We start from the raw sequence: 16,338 nt of genomic DNA on the forward strand, positions 1-16,338 counted from the left end.
TATTTAGTATAAGCAGTTCCTCTTTCCTCACTTGCTCTTGAACACACTGGATTTAATGGAGAGTATATGTATGGGGTTACCGTCTATAAACTCAAGGGCTCCACTACAGCTTGAATCTTATCTTATAATTGAAAACAATGTAACCTGAAAATGTGTACCATCATATTAATGAGAAATGATAAAAGGGGAAAAATCATTAAAAACAAAATAAAATAAAGCCTACATCTATAACTAAATTATTTTAAAACCTTATGAATATGTTAAAAAAATACTTTAGTCACTTTTTTAGGATTTGCAAAAATTACTTGTTTTCTAGTCATTTTAATTGTATGTTTATGACCTATTAATATAAAGAAAATTTAATCATGGGGCTTAGGTGAAGTATCTCAGATTCTTCTGTTGTATCTAATTGAAAATAAATATATGTAACATAAATCCCATTTTCCCTAAGTTTCCATAATTATATTTAGCCTTCACTAGTAACCCCTGTAACATACACCATTGCATTTTCACAGTTTTTATGTATTTCTAATGATTTTACATTTCAAAAGTTAACACTAAATTCAGAGTATAAGAGTACTTTTATAATAATTACATTAAGAAAAATTATGTTTACAATGAATGAAATAGGGTGTTCCTAATGTCGTCCCCCAAATCATCACATATAAGGAAAATGGAAAATAATAACTAAACAGAATATTCATTACATAAGTTTACAAAGAGATGGCTAAGATGTGGAGAATATTTATAAATATTTTGCAACATTTTGTAATGAATATTTTGTAAGTAAAGGTACAAACAAAACTCATTTTATAATTTTTTCACTATTACTTCCATATAATTGATAATTTTCATTTCTGCTAGAAAATAAGGAAATGATGTTTAAATAATTCCTTCCAGGCTTGTTTTCATAAAATTAGATATTGCACCTTTGAAATTTTGAAATGTTTATTTACTTTTATGAAAAAAATTATTGATACAACAGAGATATATCCCATAAGATTTATTTTAGATTTTTACCTTTATTGTTTTAAAAAATTCAATATTAGTGCCAATTTCTGCAGAGCAATTATAAATATGTACCACTGAAAAGGTTGTTTTTAAAGAATGACATTGAATATTATAGAGTAAAATATGTGTCCTTGTATTTTTCCTCAAAAATATGGTTTAAAAAGAAAGAACAAGAAATGAGCTCTGCCTAACACAATTTTTCATAAAATGCAGCATATGCTCAGTATGTGGGTGTGCATATAAGAAACTGAATGCTCTGTGGACAAATATGATTTTAGATTTTCTGTGGTTGACATAAAAGTAATAGGAAATTTTAAAATCTCATAAATCAGTCTAACAAAAGTTAAAAAAGAAAAATTATTAGCTAGGTAATGCTGAATAAACCCCATCAGGTTCCTATTGGACCATTGATTCAGGCTATTTTAAAATTGTCAAAAATTGCAATAATTTCATGTTTACTATAAGGAGGATAGAAATTGATTTATAACAGAGATTTTAAGTTAGAATTTGTTTGTATTTGGTACTAAATTTCTTTCAAGGTTCTAAAAATTTTGCAAACAGAATCTTATTTTCTTGTTTGAGGTAACAAAGAGAGATTTTATTAGGAAGAACAAAGAGAAAGTTTAGAGCACTTCCAAAGAGAGTTGGAAGTGGGTCCCTGTAGTGGAGGACTCACCCATGAAGGTGAGAGCGATGGAGATGCACAGGCCTCCAAGGGTATAAAGACTTTTCCCCTTTGAAAATGGCTACAAGTCTTTCCTTGGCCTCTCTCCCCCCTCAAGACATTATTGCCCTTTTCTATTGGCCATTAATTATCCTCTCTTTCTAATAGAAAGCAAAAGTGAGTGGAAACTGAAAACAAAACTGGAGTGGGACAGGCAGTGTGGATAGAAAGCCACAGTAACCTGCAACAATTTCAGCGTAACAAAGACAAATTTTATTTAAGAAGAACAAAGAAAAAGTTGAGAACACTTCCACAGAGTGTTGGAAGTGGGTCCTGCTCACAGAGGGAAGAAGGTGAGAGAGACCCCGAAATCTAATTATTTCAGATCTTCTCTTTGAGATAATAGAAAATATTATTGTTATTAAATAATAATGGCAAGTATTATAAAATACACATTAGAATAAATAGCAAACATAAAATATTTGTGAATTACAAAAATAAATTTATAAAAAAAAGTGTACACTGTAAATACTGTTATAGCTTATATTCAATGCATTGTGTTTTAGCTCTAGAGATTATATAGTTTTGAAGAAAATTTCCACATAGTATAATATAATGTAAAGGAAAAACATGAAGTCTTTTTATTAAAATTTTGTTGAATGATTATATATTTTATTTGTTTTAATAAAATAATTAATGTTTTTTCTAGAAATATAGCATTTCAAGTTGCAAAACTTTGAACATAGTAACCAAGACTTTTTCTTCGTATGTTTTCCTTCCTTGCATCATTTTTAGCCGGTCACTAAATGCTGCCAAATCTTTTTCCAGACTTTCTTCTTCTTTCCTTTTTCCTCCTGTCAAATATATGTAACTCACCTGGATACTTAAGCTTAGGCTCAAGATTCCCAATTGTGGAGCTGCAGTCCTAGGAAAGCATTATGACGTGGCACCTCCTAAAGTGCTCTCCGTCATCTCCTTTTATCTCATACAATTTATGAACTATTGCCAGATGAAACTTTTCTTAGAACAACATGAGTTCTTTAGCCTGCTACATTCTGGCCAGAGATTTCGCGATTTGGAGCGTTCTCTGTCGTCTTCTGTTTAAACAAATATATCTCAGTCCAGTACTCATATTATCAGTTCTACAACTATTTCCAGTATTTATGTGTATAGTCCTTTGCCTTGATGATCACAGTTTAATAAGATTTCATAATGTCATCAATTACATGGACAATGTCAGGAACATAAATATGGTAGACCTTCATAGTGACCACCTCCTTAAGCTGACCTAATTTTCACACACTGGACCTGCATCACATGCACAGTTTGGACCATTGGCCTAGTTCCTTATATTGAGCATGTTTATATATTGACCAATTTGTTACAGGTCATTGGGTGGGTTGACTTACAGAGGTTCTACTGTATATAGCCTGTTATTTTTAACTGTAATTTTACCATAATTTTAAACATACAAAATACTAGAGGAGAAGACATCCTCATGGAGACTTCAGAAATAACAAGAATAATCAGGGAGTATTATAAATACTTAGCTACTAGCAAAATAGATAGCTTGGAAAAAATTGATAAATTGCTAAAAACATACAACCTACCAAACATGAATACAAACAAAATAGGAAACCTAAATAAACCAATAATAAATAGATTGACATAGAATTCAAAACACATCCACAAAGGAAAGCCAGAACCAGATGGCTTTACAACTGAATTCTATCAACCATTCAAAGATTCACATTAAATCTTAAACTTTTCCAAAAATCTAGAAGTGGAGGGGAATATTTCCAAACTCATTTCATGAGGCTACCTGACCTGATACCAGAGCCACACAAAGACGCCATGACAAAAGAACACTACAGGCCAAAACTCTCTTATGAATAGAGATGTAAAATTCCTCAATAAACACTAGGGAACCAGGAACCACATTTAACAACATTGAAAAGATTTAACAGCATAACCAAGTAGAATTTATCCCTGGGAAAAAGTTTCTTTTAATGTAGGCCAATCAATATGACATACTACATTAACAGAGTGAAAGATTAAAATCACATGACGATCTCAATAATTGAAGCAATAGTACCACACCCTTGGCTGGGCCAGGGGCTCATGCCTGTAATCCCAGCACTCTGAGAGTCCTAGGTGGGTGGATAGCTTGAGTTTACAAATTTGAGACCAGCCTGACAAAAAATGAAACCCCTGTCTCTACTAAAAATAGAAACACTGAGGTAAGAGAATCGGTTGAGCCCAAGAATTAGCAGTTGCCATGAGCTCTGACTGATGCTATGGCACACTAAGCAGGGCAACAGCTTGAGACTGTCTCAAAAAGGAAAACAAAAAAAAGTATGACAGAGTTCAATATTCTTTCATGATGAAAACAAAATCTCTCACCAAAATACGTATTAAAGGAAAAATTTTCAACATAATAAAGGCTGTTTATGAAAGACCCAGCTACTATCAAAGGAAAACCTGAAAACATCCTTTCTTTAAAGTCTGGTACAAAGCAAAATTGTTCAACAAATTTATAGTAATGGAAGTGCTAGCAAGAGCAATCTAGCAAGAAAAAGAAAGAAAAGGTGTAATCAGAAAAGAAGAAGTAAAATTATCCCTGTTTGCAGGTGCAATGATTGGTACATAGAAAACCCTGAAAGAGTACACCAAAAACTGTTAGGAGTAATAAATAAATTCATTACGACAGCAACATGTAAATTCAGTATATGAAAATCAGTTGCCTTTCTTTGTGATCTATCTGAGAAAGAAGTTACAAAAATAATCTTACTATTACATCACAAAGAATAAAATATTTAAGAACAATTTTAACCTAACAAAGTAAAATTTGTACATTAAACACTGTAAAACATAAATGCAAGACGTTGAAGACCCAAATAAATGGAAAGATAATCCATGTTTGTGAATTGGAAGAACGAACGATATTAAACTGTTCATATTACACAAAGTGATGTCCAGATTCAACATAATTTCTATTAAAATTGCAATGGCATTGTTGACAAAAATAGAAAACCATTCTAAAACTTGAATGGAAACACAAAAGACTCCAGCTAAAGCAACGCAAAAAAAGTGAAAACACAGAACCCTCACACTTTCTAACTTTAAACTACATTAGAAATATATAGAAATTAAAACAGCACAGTACTGCCATAAAAAACAATAGATAAACCAATGGAACAAAGTAAACCCACACATTTATGATCAACTAATTTTTGAAAAGAAGACAACATAGAGAAAGAACATTATTTTGATCAACGCAGTTGGAAAAACTGGGTATCCACACGCAAAGAAATGATGATGGCTCTTCTGTTACACTATGTACAAAAATAAAATCAAAATTAATTAAAGATCTAAGCTTAAGACCTAAAAATGTAAAAATTATAGATGAAAACACAGGGGGAAAATATTGATGTTGGCTCCAGTAATGAGTTTTTGGACACCACACCAAAAACTCAGGCCGAAAACAGAAGGAAAAGTAAACATGTGAAGACCATATCAAACTGAAAAGCTGCTTCCGTATATCAAATAAAACAACACCATGAAAGCAGCTTACAAATTAGGAAAAACATCTGCAAACTGCACATCTGATAAAGAGTTAATATTTAAAAGATAAAGGGACTCACAGAATTCAATAGCAAAATTTGAACAAAAACTAGTAATAACAGTTTTAAAATGGTCAAAAACTTTACATAAAAATGGCCCGCTGATACATAAAAAGGTGCTTGACATCCCTAATCATTAGGGAAACGCAAATGAAAACCACCAGAAGAAATCATCCTATTGACCTGGAGTGGTCAATATCATTTCCCTTAAAAAAGGAGAATGCGCCATTGGCCACCACAGGGATGAGTCTAGAGGTCATTATGCTGGAACAAGCTTGACACAGACAGAAAAATACGAAGTGATTGCATGTGTAAAACCTAAAACACGTCAAAAACATAGAAAAGGAGAGTAGAATGGTGTTTATCTCAGGCAGGGAGGCAGGGGAAATGAGTTGGGGAAATGTAAGTACAAGGAGTAAGCGGCATGAATAACTCAAGGGTCAGAAAACGCAGAGCGAGGACTGTGGCTGATAGGGTCCTGTGCTGTAGAGCTGACTTTGACAACACAAGGTCAGAGGATCCAACCTCAGTGAATGATCCACATACAACTTTTCACTTCCTACCACCTACCTATTACCATCCTGTTGACTAGGCGCCTTACTAAAACTTAAATAGATGATTCACTAGGATTTTGTATGTTGCGTATAGTTTATACTGTGTCTTCTCAATAAGCTTGAAAAGAGAAAATGTTATTAAGAAGATCCTATGAAGATATTTTTACTGTTGATTAAATGAAAGTGAACTATCGGGCTGGGCGCCCATAGCACTGTGGTTACAGTGCCAGCCACGTACACCGAGGGTGGTGGGTTCAAAACTGAGCAGGGCCAGCTAAACGACTACAAAAAAAAAGTGAACTATGGGGAAGGTCTTCACCCTGTCTTCAGGTTGAGTGGACTGAGGAGGAGGAGACAGCAGGGACTGGTTTTGCCCTCTCAGAGGTTGAAAGTATGTTGATCAAGGGTTAACTGTACTAACAAATTGCTACAGGGAAAGATTATATGTGCTCTTATCAGATAAAACAAGCTTAACTAGAAGAGATTATTATGTTAATTTCCTTGACTAAAATAATAGGTTATATGCATATGTATATTAAAACATTAGCAATCAGTCACATGCATAAGGGAGGCACCTGTGGCTCAGTGGGTAGGGCGTGGCCCCATATACCAAGGGAGGCAGGTTCAAACCCATCCCCAGTCAAACTGCAAAAAAAAAAAAATATATATATATATATACCTTGACATTGTGGCGGGCACCTGTAGTCCCAGCTACTCAGAGGCTGAGGCAAGAAAACTGCTTAAGCCTAAGAGCTGGAGGTTGCTATGAGCTGTGACACCACAGCACTCTACCGAAGGTGACACATTAAGACTCTGTCTCTAAAATATATATATATATTTTTAAAAAAATCACAGCTGAAGACTGAAGTACAGGTATGCACATATAAAAATAGAGATAATGACAATCATTTTAAAATTTCAAATTTAGCAAAAAAAATTTACTTATGTACTCAAGGAGTTTAGTAATTTCAAGCAATATAAATACAGCAAACCACATACAGTGTGACTACAGTCAAACTGCCAAAAACGAAAGAAATAGAAAACATGTTGTAAGCTCCTGTTCCCCCCAGGTCCCCCTGCCTTCCCTCCTTCCCCCTAGGGTTGCCAAGAACAAGCTTCAGAACAAGGAAAAAAAGTCCCAAGTTTCACAAACCTCCCAAGTTCTCAGGAGATGAACAATGGTGGAAAACTCACTGAGACTTGATTAATTACTGTTATATAACCATAACCTTTGTAATATGAGAGGTATCCATTGTCAACCAAAGCTGTATTAACTATTGTTACATTACTGTAACCATTGCTGTGTCCATGACTACTCCAGCTATAACACTGTCCTTAACCAGCCATGCTTTGCTTCTATAATATGCTTGCACAAAATCTATAAAAGGCAACTTACCCCTCTACTTAATGCTCCCACTGTCTCTCGGAGCAGCAGCCCCTGCAGCAGGTGAAATAAATTGCCAATTAATTAATTTAAGTGGGGGTCCGCCTCTATCTTATCAGGTCATAGGGGGTACAACATCTCAAGGCTCCCAGCGAGATCCTCGCCCTGGGATCCCCGTCTGGACCCGCCACCAGCCGACAGCTCCAGGGGAAGGCCTCGGAGAAGATGTCCCTCTGCCTCAGGGCTCTCAGCTGGTGAGAGAAAAAGAAAAAACTCGGGTCACAGGTTTCCAAATTTTCCATTTTGGTGATTTAATTATGGCGCCTTAAATAAGTCTGTCTGGGTCTCTAGAGAATCTGGGGGAACAATAGGCTATGCTGGATGCGGCACAAGAACCTGTCCCCGAGGCAGGGGGAGACGTCCCCTGTCTCTCTGGGTTGTTTGTTCTTATGTTGTCGTGTTTGCAGCTCCTTAATAAACTGTGTTGATATTAATAGTCTCTTGGACTGTTCAGATTTGCAGGCTAGTCCTGTTTTGGTAATTGCAGTTTTTTTATTGGGTTGTTTTGGTTTTTGCAGTTAACTGGGCTGGTTCTGGTTTGTATGTCTTTTGTATGTTTTAAGTTTTATATAAGTAAGTGATTGAAAGAGTTAAATGTGACTCCGCATCTAATTTCTGCCTGTTGAATTCTGTTTGTTTCCTGTCCCGTCCACTTGTCATTTTACTTTACTGGTTTATCTATTTTTTATAATGCTTGTATTATAGTCTTTTTGTCTGCTTAGTAATTTGTTCAAAATAAGACAGGGTAATTTTTGAAAATGCTCTTTCAGTAACTCTTTAATTTCAGCCAAATCCACCAAGAACAACAGTAACGAAGTGTATATTTTCTGTAAGTAAAACTAACCAGCTTAACAAAGAGAAACCAGAAATTCCAGATTTTCAACTTTGAGAAACAGGCACCTCCTTGGCAAATATTAACTCTACAAGCCACAGATCATGCGGGGAGACGGGGGCAGTGAGAGGTAGAGGCTGTGCCAAGAAAAAAGTTGTGGTTTCGGCAGTCCGGTGAACTTTATATATTAGTAAACTGTGTAACACCTGTTAGTCAAGATTGTATTTAATTTATCAATTCTGATACTTTATTCAGCGTCCCTTCAAGGTTCCTTTAGAAAATGCTCTTAGATTTCAATCCAGGGAAAGTCTCTGTGTTTTCCTTTCTCTTCTTTTTCCTGGTAAACTGTTACTATCCTTGAGACTGGGCATCACCTTTGTTTCTATATATTATGTACTTCCTAGTACACCTTCAATTTGTGAGTTTACGAATAACCGACTTGTGTTAAAGGTTCTCTCTTTCCGGTAAGGTAATTAAAGAGTAAATACAAAGTTTGTTAAATCTACTAAAAAAAAAACCTGTGGTTGCTGTTACAAATAGCTTAGAGATAAGGTGCCAGCTGTCAGCAGGAGACCCAAGGTCAAATACTCATCTGAAACTGAAGAAAAAAACCAGCAACCTTACATCACTCTGGTTGGTATATATTGTGCCGATCTTCAGGTGGTCTCTGAGGAGGGCAGGCTGTAATCCCTTTGAGGGAAGGCCACAGAGGGAAGCCATTTTAACATCTATTTTTAACTGGTGTCTACAAACATTAATTAACCATTAATGGTATTTTTGTTATGCTTAAAAACATGTAACTGTTAAAGTCATCTATTGTAACACCCTTAAGAACCTCCAAGGGAAGGCCAATAAGAAACAGGGACCCCAGGTTTCTGGGCCTCACCAGTGAAAACTACAGCCCTACTGTCCTGTCAGGGACTTCCAGAAATATATATCAACACCTATCACCAGAAAAGCTATTGACATAAAAGCGGGAGTCCAATCAACCCCCGAGGTGTTAAATTACTCACAAGTCTGTTAAAAGTGTATAAAAATGTGTTTCAGTTCCGATTCTAAGAGTACAAGAGTGTAAGAGTAAATGTAAACTATTAGACTTTCTCATGGATCTGACTTATTGTTTTAACTCATTTGTTCAGTGTTTATTGAAAGACTGGTCTCGACCTGAATCAAAGAATCTTCAAAACATTTGTAAGTAAATGGCAGATCTTTTCTTTCAAAGGACCTACTTAGTCTTATGTGTTCTACCCCTTTCACCATCTGGTGCATCTTTAGTCTGGCAATCATTGGTCTCTTTATTATTGGTATCAAGATTATTATTTTTACTGTATGCTGTCAAGTGTGGGTGATATATTATTCAGTGTTTGATTTCTGTCATATTCTTTTAAAGTGTATTCAGTTTTCTGCTAGTAGGCAATTAATATGATTTATGAATAAGCAAACTTTTTTGATGCTTGAGAGTAGAGGCTGCATGTGTGGGCCCTGATAGCAAAATCACAATTTTTTGGTTGGTTACTAAACCAATTTTTTGTTGGTTACTAACTACTTCTCTACCTCCTTTTTATGTTTGTTTGTTTGTTTGTTTTTAAAACAGAATTTAACTCTGTTGTCTGTGCTAGAACCCCATGGCATGAACACAGCTCTCTGTAGCTTTGAACTTCTAGGCTTAAGTAATTCTCCTATCTCAGCCTCACAAATAGCTGGAACTACAGATATAAACCACTACATCCATTTTTTACTTTTATAGACATTGAATCTTACTATGTTGCCCAGGCTGGCTTAAACTTCTAGTCTCAAGTGATCTGATTACCTCAGCCGGAGCAACTGTGCCCAGCCATAGCTAACTTCTATTACATAAACACAGTCATGCAATTTTATTAATGTTTGAGTAAAATATCTAGAAATATGTGCAAGTGATGGGGTTCAAATTAATTGGAAGTTAAGGAAACATTCACCAGTTTTTTTTCTGGATTCTATTCTGGTGTGATTTACAGTGCGATACAAGTATGACTATGACATTACTTCAAAAAATATATGGTGTACAGAGAGGAAATAGCAGAGATGGAAAAAAAAGTCACTATAACTGTGTGAGATAGGATCTACTACTTTATGGGAAAAGCATTATTCAAGTTCTGACATCAACTAGTAGAGAAGAAGGGCCGGGAGAAGCTGGAGGAGGAAGCCTGAGGGAGAGAGCCACAGAAGTAAAGAGCGAGAAACTAACATCACAGAGGGCCAACAGGTCACACCAAGAGCAACATCTGCAAAGACAAATGGGAGAAATCATTGAGATGAAAATATGCTTTTTAATTTGAAAATTATGATGGAAAATCATAAGCTAGTTGTGGATTTAGATGGCATTCTTAGCAGAGAAAAATAAGCTGATTACATTATTTTTAATTTGAATATTGCTGGGAAGATTGTAAAATGGGATTGAGAACCCAAGCAGAATACCCTGACTTCTGGGCATTAACAAGTGCAGTGAAAAAAATACATGCAATTAAATTTCAGGGACTTGAATGAAAATAATTATTTCCTGATGTTCTTAATTTGGAGGGCCTATTAAGCATGAACATGCAACTTTCCCAGTGCAGGAGGGGAGAAGCCAGATACAGAAGACGAGATAAGAGCAAAGAAAGGATCTGTAGAGTAGGGTGAGGTGATCCTGTGAAACTTAAAAGGAGGGTTTCAGGGATTAACCAAGTATCTGCTGTGTGGAAGCGTCAGAACAGAGTGTGAAAAGGTCAGGAGTCAGAGACATGGTATTAAAGAACTGCAGAACAGTAGGAAGAGTAAGAGTATGTGGGGAATTGACACGTTTCGTCAGACACTCAGAGGTACTGAATCTACAGTGTGAAAAGTCTGGGTTGGAATCCTGAAAAGGGACGGCTGGAGTGGATTGAAGAGTGGACCACCCCTGTGAAATCAGGCTCCCTCAGCAAGGTAGAAGATCATCTAAGATGGGACCAAAATGGTATTCGGAGGGGAAATTATGAATCAGGTGCAATAATAAATATTAATCTATCGCCTAAAAATTAGTCCTTGTCATGAATTGGGGGTGTAGATACTGCTGTCAAATCATACGACATTCAGTGGAGGAACAGAGTTTGGCTGTTTGTTTGCGGGGAGAGAGTAGGAGGTTACTGATCAGGATGGGCAGTGGGTACAAGGGACTGTGAGGCTGCATGAGCAAAAGAAGAGGCTTGCTTTCAGAGCTGCAGGAGGTCCTACGTGTGCACAGGGAGAAAGATGAGAGGAGACCTTTCTGTTACTGCACAGAGGGCAGGAGAAATACAGGTGCCCTCGCAGATATCAGGATTTCCCTCCAAGACGTTTGCAAAATTGGCATTGACTATCAGGCTGGCTAGCCCTGTACTTCAACTTCTGAAGCAGGGGCTTTAGAAGATAGAGTATTAGAAACAGCTCGGAAAAGGTCAGTATGGGAAATCTCTGGGGAAAAATGGGTCTCCCCCTCCCAACTTAGTTTGTCTCACTTTCCTTTCTTGGTCATCACCTGCACAGAGCATTGTTCTGTATCACTACACAATCATAGCAAGTAAACTGTGATTGGAGAGAAATGTATTCTTGTGAGGGAACAGTTACAATAGAAAGGGATTACAGCAGAATTCAGAGCTCGGTTCTCATACTTTTTGGAACAGCCAAAGTTACAGAAATTTACCAGGAGAACAGAAGATAGTAATAAAAAGTTTTAAAATGAGAACTACTCAAGATGCAAAGAGAAGCCGAATTATCAAATCCCTTTCTTCCTCTGCATCTCGTCCCTTCCCTTAGGCTCCGTAGAAAGCCAGTTGCTTTCACCAGAGACAATTAGGCTCCCTTGCTATGCCCAGTCAAATACTTGTTTTAACATATGGCAATTTAGAAGCTGTTGCTTGTCTCCTGAAACGTCTCTCTAAGACCGTTCACTGTTTTTATGGCAGGTTTTAATGCTCTGCCAGTTTTCGGTACTTGCTTGCCAGGCACTATTTTAATACTGGCATTATCTCTTGCGAGGAAGCAAGCTGATTCATTATTATTAAGTTATCTTTTTTGGCAGTAAGTTCTGCCTGGCTCAAAGATTATGTGGAAGAAGAAGGATGTCCTTTCACAATCATGGTTGCCTCCCTGACATTTCTCTGATAAACTTGTTTTGTATTATCTGCTGTTTTCTTTGTAGAGCTTTTCTTCTGAGATTTCATTACAGCCACAGTGACAAGGATTTTGTTGTTGTTGTTTAAGTAAGTTGGCATGTGCTAAATTGCCTCTGATAGAAGAAGAACTCAACCAAAGCTGACACTGTCCGTCTCGTGTTTCACTGACAGCCCCCTAGGTTGTGTTATGTTTTAATGTTTAGGCTTCAGTGCCACAATGAACGTTGAATCAACAACTCCAGCCCGCGTCTCAAGTCAGGAAATTAGCACAGAGCTCAAAAACTCTTGAAAGTATGGTGTGACCCTGCTGAAGATAATTCTGGCTTCCAGGCTTTCATGGAGGATATATTAATTCATTAAATTATTCAAGCATGCTGAATACAAATGCTGACAGGGATTCAAAGGTTTGCTGTGTCCTATTAATCAGTTTATTATTCATATCATTCTTTCACTAGAGGCAGTAGAATGTCTGTGATTAGTATCTTATTTTTATTGTTCTTGTGAGCAATGTTCACGGGCTCTGAGCTACAGAACTTTGTTTTCTTTCACGTAAATGTGAGAAGAACAATATGTTATTATCAAAACTTGATTTGATTGTGATTATAGAATGTCTCCTAATAACCGTGGTCATTATACCTTTTTCAGCCTTTGTTGGTGATATGAGGTGTCTGGCTCATCTCAACCTGTTATGAGATGCAGAGTGTCTGAAAATCACCCGACTTAGGGTGAGTCTTAGCCACTTGTGAGTGATTCCCAGCTACTTCACTGTTCTCTCCCCCAGTAGCTTTAATATTTTAAATGTATTGATTTGGTCTGAATGTCGGCTCAAGAAGAACTGCTTTCTTCTCCACTTTGCTAAACATAAGGACCAATGAGGGAATTTTAGAATACTCTTGGTTATCCAAGTATTAAGGTATTGCATACACTAACTGTTCTAATTGTGAAGCAAAACCGTCAGGTGTATCTTAATGGGTTACATGTCAGGTCATTTGCTTATCTTTCTGGAGCATAAATTAACAGGAGCATGTTTTGATTTGATTTGGGAAAAATCTAGATTGGGAAGTGTCATGTACAAATGCCATAACACAAGTGTTTAAAGGTTACTATTAGTTAATTTTTTTAAAAAAGAAAAACAACATTTACTGTAAAAAGTGGTAAGCAAACTAAACCTCAAGAAAAATGGACATTGTATATACAGAAGCATATTTCATATGCAGAATTAACTACTCTTGGTTCCTGTATTTTTGTATATGTAGTCCTTGGAATTCACAAATAAGCATCTTTTTTTCCCCTTTTTTTGTTAATATGCAGGTAGTTGTCCCTGACACTGAGGTTCTTCCCCCTCACAGGGAACTGCACAGAACACCAGTCTTTGAAGTCACTCCTCCCATCCAGGGGAGGAAGCCGTCTCCTTCAGAAGCTTGTCTGTACTTGACTGAGTACGCATTACACTTGTTGGTTATGGACCCTGCTGCTTTTCTCCTATCCACTGCATTGCTGATGCATGTTGTTTGTTTGTTTTTGGTCTTCCCAAAGCTGATAAACTATCAATTAATTGGACTGGTTGATTGCTTCACAAAAGTCATTGCCATCTTTCTTACCCTCAACTCAGAGTCTCAGCTGCCTTAATTCTCTAAGATGTAGCTACTAGCTACAAACAGCTCCAGCTGTGGGGGAAAAGCTATTAAATAAGAGCTTCGTTTTACAACCAATGGCAAGTCAGCAGAGCAGTATAAGAGAAAGACGCATAGCCAGGTTCCTACAAGTGTGGTGGCTTTGTTCAAATTACCCAGTCTCTTTGGCATCCATTGTCCACTCCTTGTGTATACGAAAATGGAAGTGGGGAGAAATAGGAAGGGAGATGGCACTTGGGGATAGACCACAGTGTGATGGAATGTTCATAGGTTTTAAATGGAGAGAAAGTTTCAAATGTTGACTCTGCCACTTATAACACTGGGAAAGTTATTAATATTTTTAACTATTGAATGAGAAAAAAATTTAGTTGCTTTATTTTGTTTAAAGTTTTTGCATAATCATGTAAAGTTTATGGAACATAATAGAATGCCGATAATTGAAGTGTCTGAATAGGATTTCCAGTGCTTGTTTTTATCTGTTATGTCAGAAATCAGTGGTTGTAGTCATGTGGTTTTATTTCTGGATTTTCTATCCTGACTTATTGGTCTATGTTATCTACCTCTACACCAATGCTGTCCTGTTTTTGTTCCTATAGCTTTGTAGTATAATTTTAAGTCAAGTTATATAATGCCTCCAGAGTTGATGTCTTTTTGCTTAAGATTGCTTTGGTTATTTGGGCTCTAATGTATAGGATCATTTTCTTTTATAACTTTGAAAAATGGCCTTGGTATTTTTGTTGGAATTATGTTGAATCTATAAATCACATTAGGCAGTATTGATATCTCAGCAAGCCACCAGCGTGGGAGGTTTTCCCATTCGTTTGTGTAATCTATGATTTTATTCCTCGGCAATTCTAAGTTGTTCTTGTAGAAACCTTTCTGCTCCTTCACTGAGCACATTCCTAGTTATTTTATTCTCATTCCAGCTATTTTAAAATCAAGTACTGCATTCTTGATTTGATTCTTAGCTTGATTGTTATTAGTATATGTGCAACACTACAGATTTGTGTGCATTGATTTTGTAACCTGAGACTTAGCTGAATTTATTTATCAATTTTAGAAGTCGTTTAGTGGAGTCTTTAGGGTTTTCTAGATATAAGCTCATATTGTTGGCAGACAGATAGTTTGAACTCTGCTTTCCAAATTTGGATAACCTTTCTTTCTCCTGATTGATTGCCTGATTGCCCAGGCAATAGCCAATATTATTTTAAATATAAGGGTTACATTGGGCACCCTTGTTTATTGCAGTTCTTAGGGGAATAAGTCTCCTGCATGTGGCTATCCCACAGCCACCACTAGCTGAGGATAGCCCCCTGGTGAGGAATGAATAAGGGTACCTATCTTTGAAATATACAAAAATTAACTAGAGTTGAATTAAACACCTAAATGTAATACCTAAAAACATAAAAATATGAAAGAAACCATACAGAAATCTTTTCTAGACCATTGACCCAGGCAGATAATGAATAAGACCCCAAAGGCAAATATAACAACAAAATTAAATAAATGGGGTTGATTAAAGTAAAATGTTAATAATCAACTGAGAAAATAGAAAACCTATGGACTGGGAGAAAATGTTCATAAACTACACGTGGTATATCTGACAAAGGGCTAATATCCAGGATCTACAAGGAACTCAAATAAATCATCAAGATAAAAACTAAAAGTCCCATGAAAAAGTAAGCAGACATGTACAACATTTTTTTCAAATGAATATAAAAATGTGGATAGCAGATATTTCCAAAAACGTTCACCCTCATTAATCATCAGGGCAATGCAAACTAAAACCACAATGAGATACCATCTTATCCCTATCAGGGTGGCCATTATGAAAAAGTTAATAAACAGTAGATGTTGGTGTGCGTAGGATAAAAATGGAGCTCTTACACTGTGTTGATGGGGCAATAAATTAGCACAACCTCTATGAACAGTAGTGTGAGAACCTTACTCTATGAATTAAAAGTAGACCCAACATTTGATCCAAGAATACCACTATTGGTTATCTACCCAAAGGAAAAGAAGTCATTATACCAAAAAGGCACCTCTACCCAAATCTTTGTGGTGGAACAATTCACAATTGCAAAGTTGTGAAATCAATCTAAGTCCTCATAAATTAGTGAGTAGGTAAACACACACACACACACACACTCCCACCATAAAAGTGAATGAAATGTTTTTTGCAGCAATTTGGATGAAACTGGAGAACATTATCCTAAGTATCTCAGGAATGGAAAAACAAACATCTCATGTTCTGACTAATAAGGGAGACCTGGTACATGGTGGAGCCAGGTGGTCATAACAAGGTATAAAAATATTGGAAACTAAGTATCAGGTACGGTGTGCTGTTCTGGTGACAGGCAAGGTAAAAGCCCTGAGTTCAGCATTGTGCAATTCATCCATAGAAAAGGAATATTGTATGTATCTC

This window comes from Otolemur garnettii, unplaced genomic scaffold (genome assembly GCF_000181295.1).
Source record: "Otolemur garnettii isolate 467f Iridium unplaced genomic scaffold, OtoGar3 scaffold00030, whole genome shotgun sequence".
Taxonomy (NCBI): domain Eukaryota; kingdom Metazoa; phylum Chordata; class Mammalia; order Primates; family Galagidae; genus Otolemur; species Otolemur garnettii.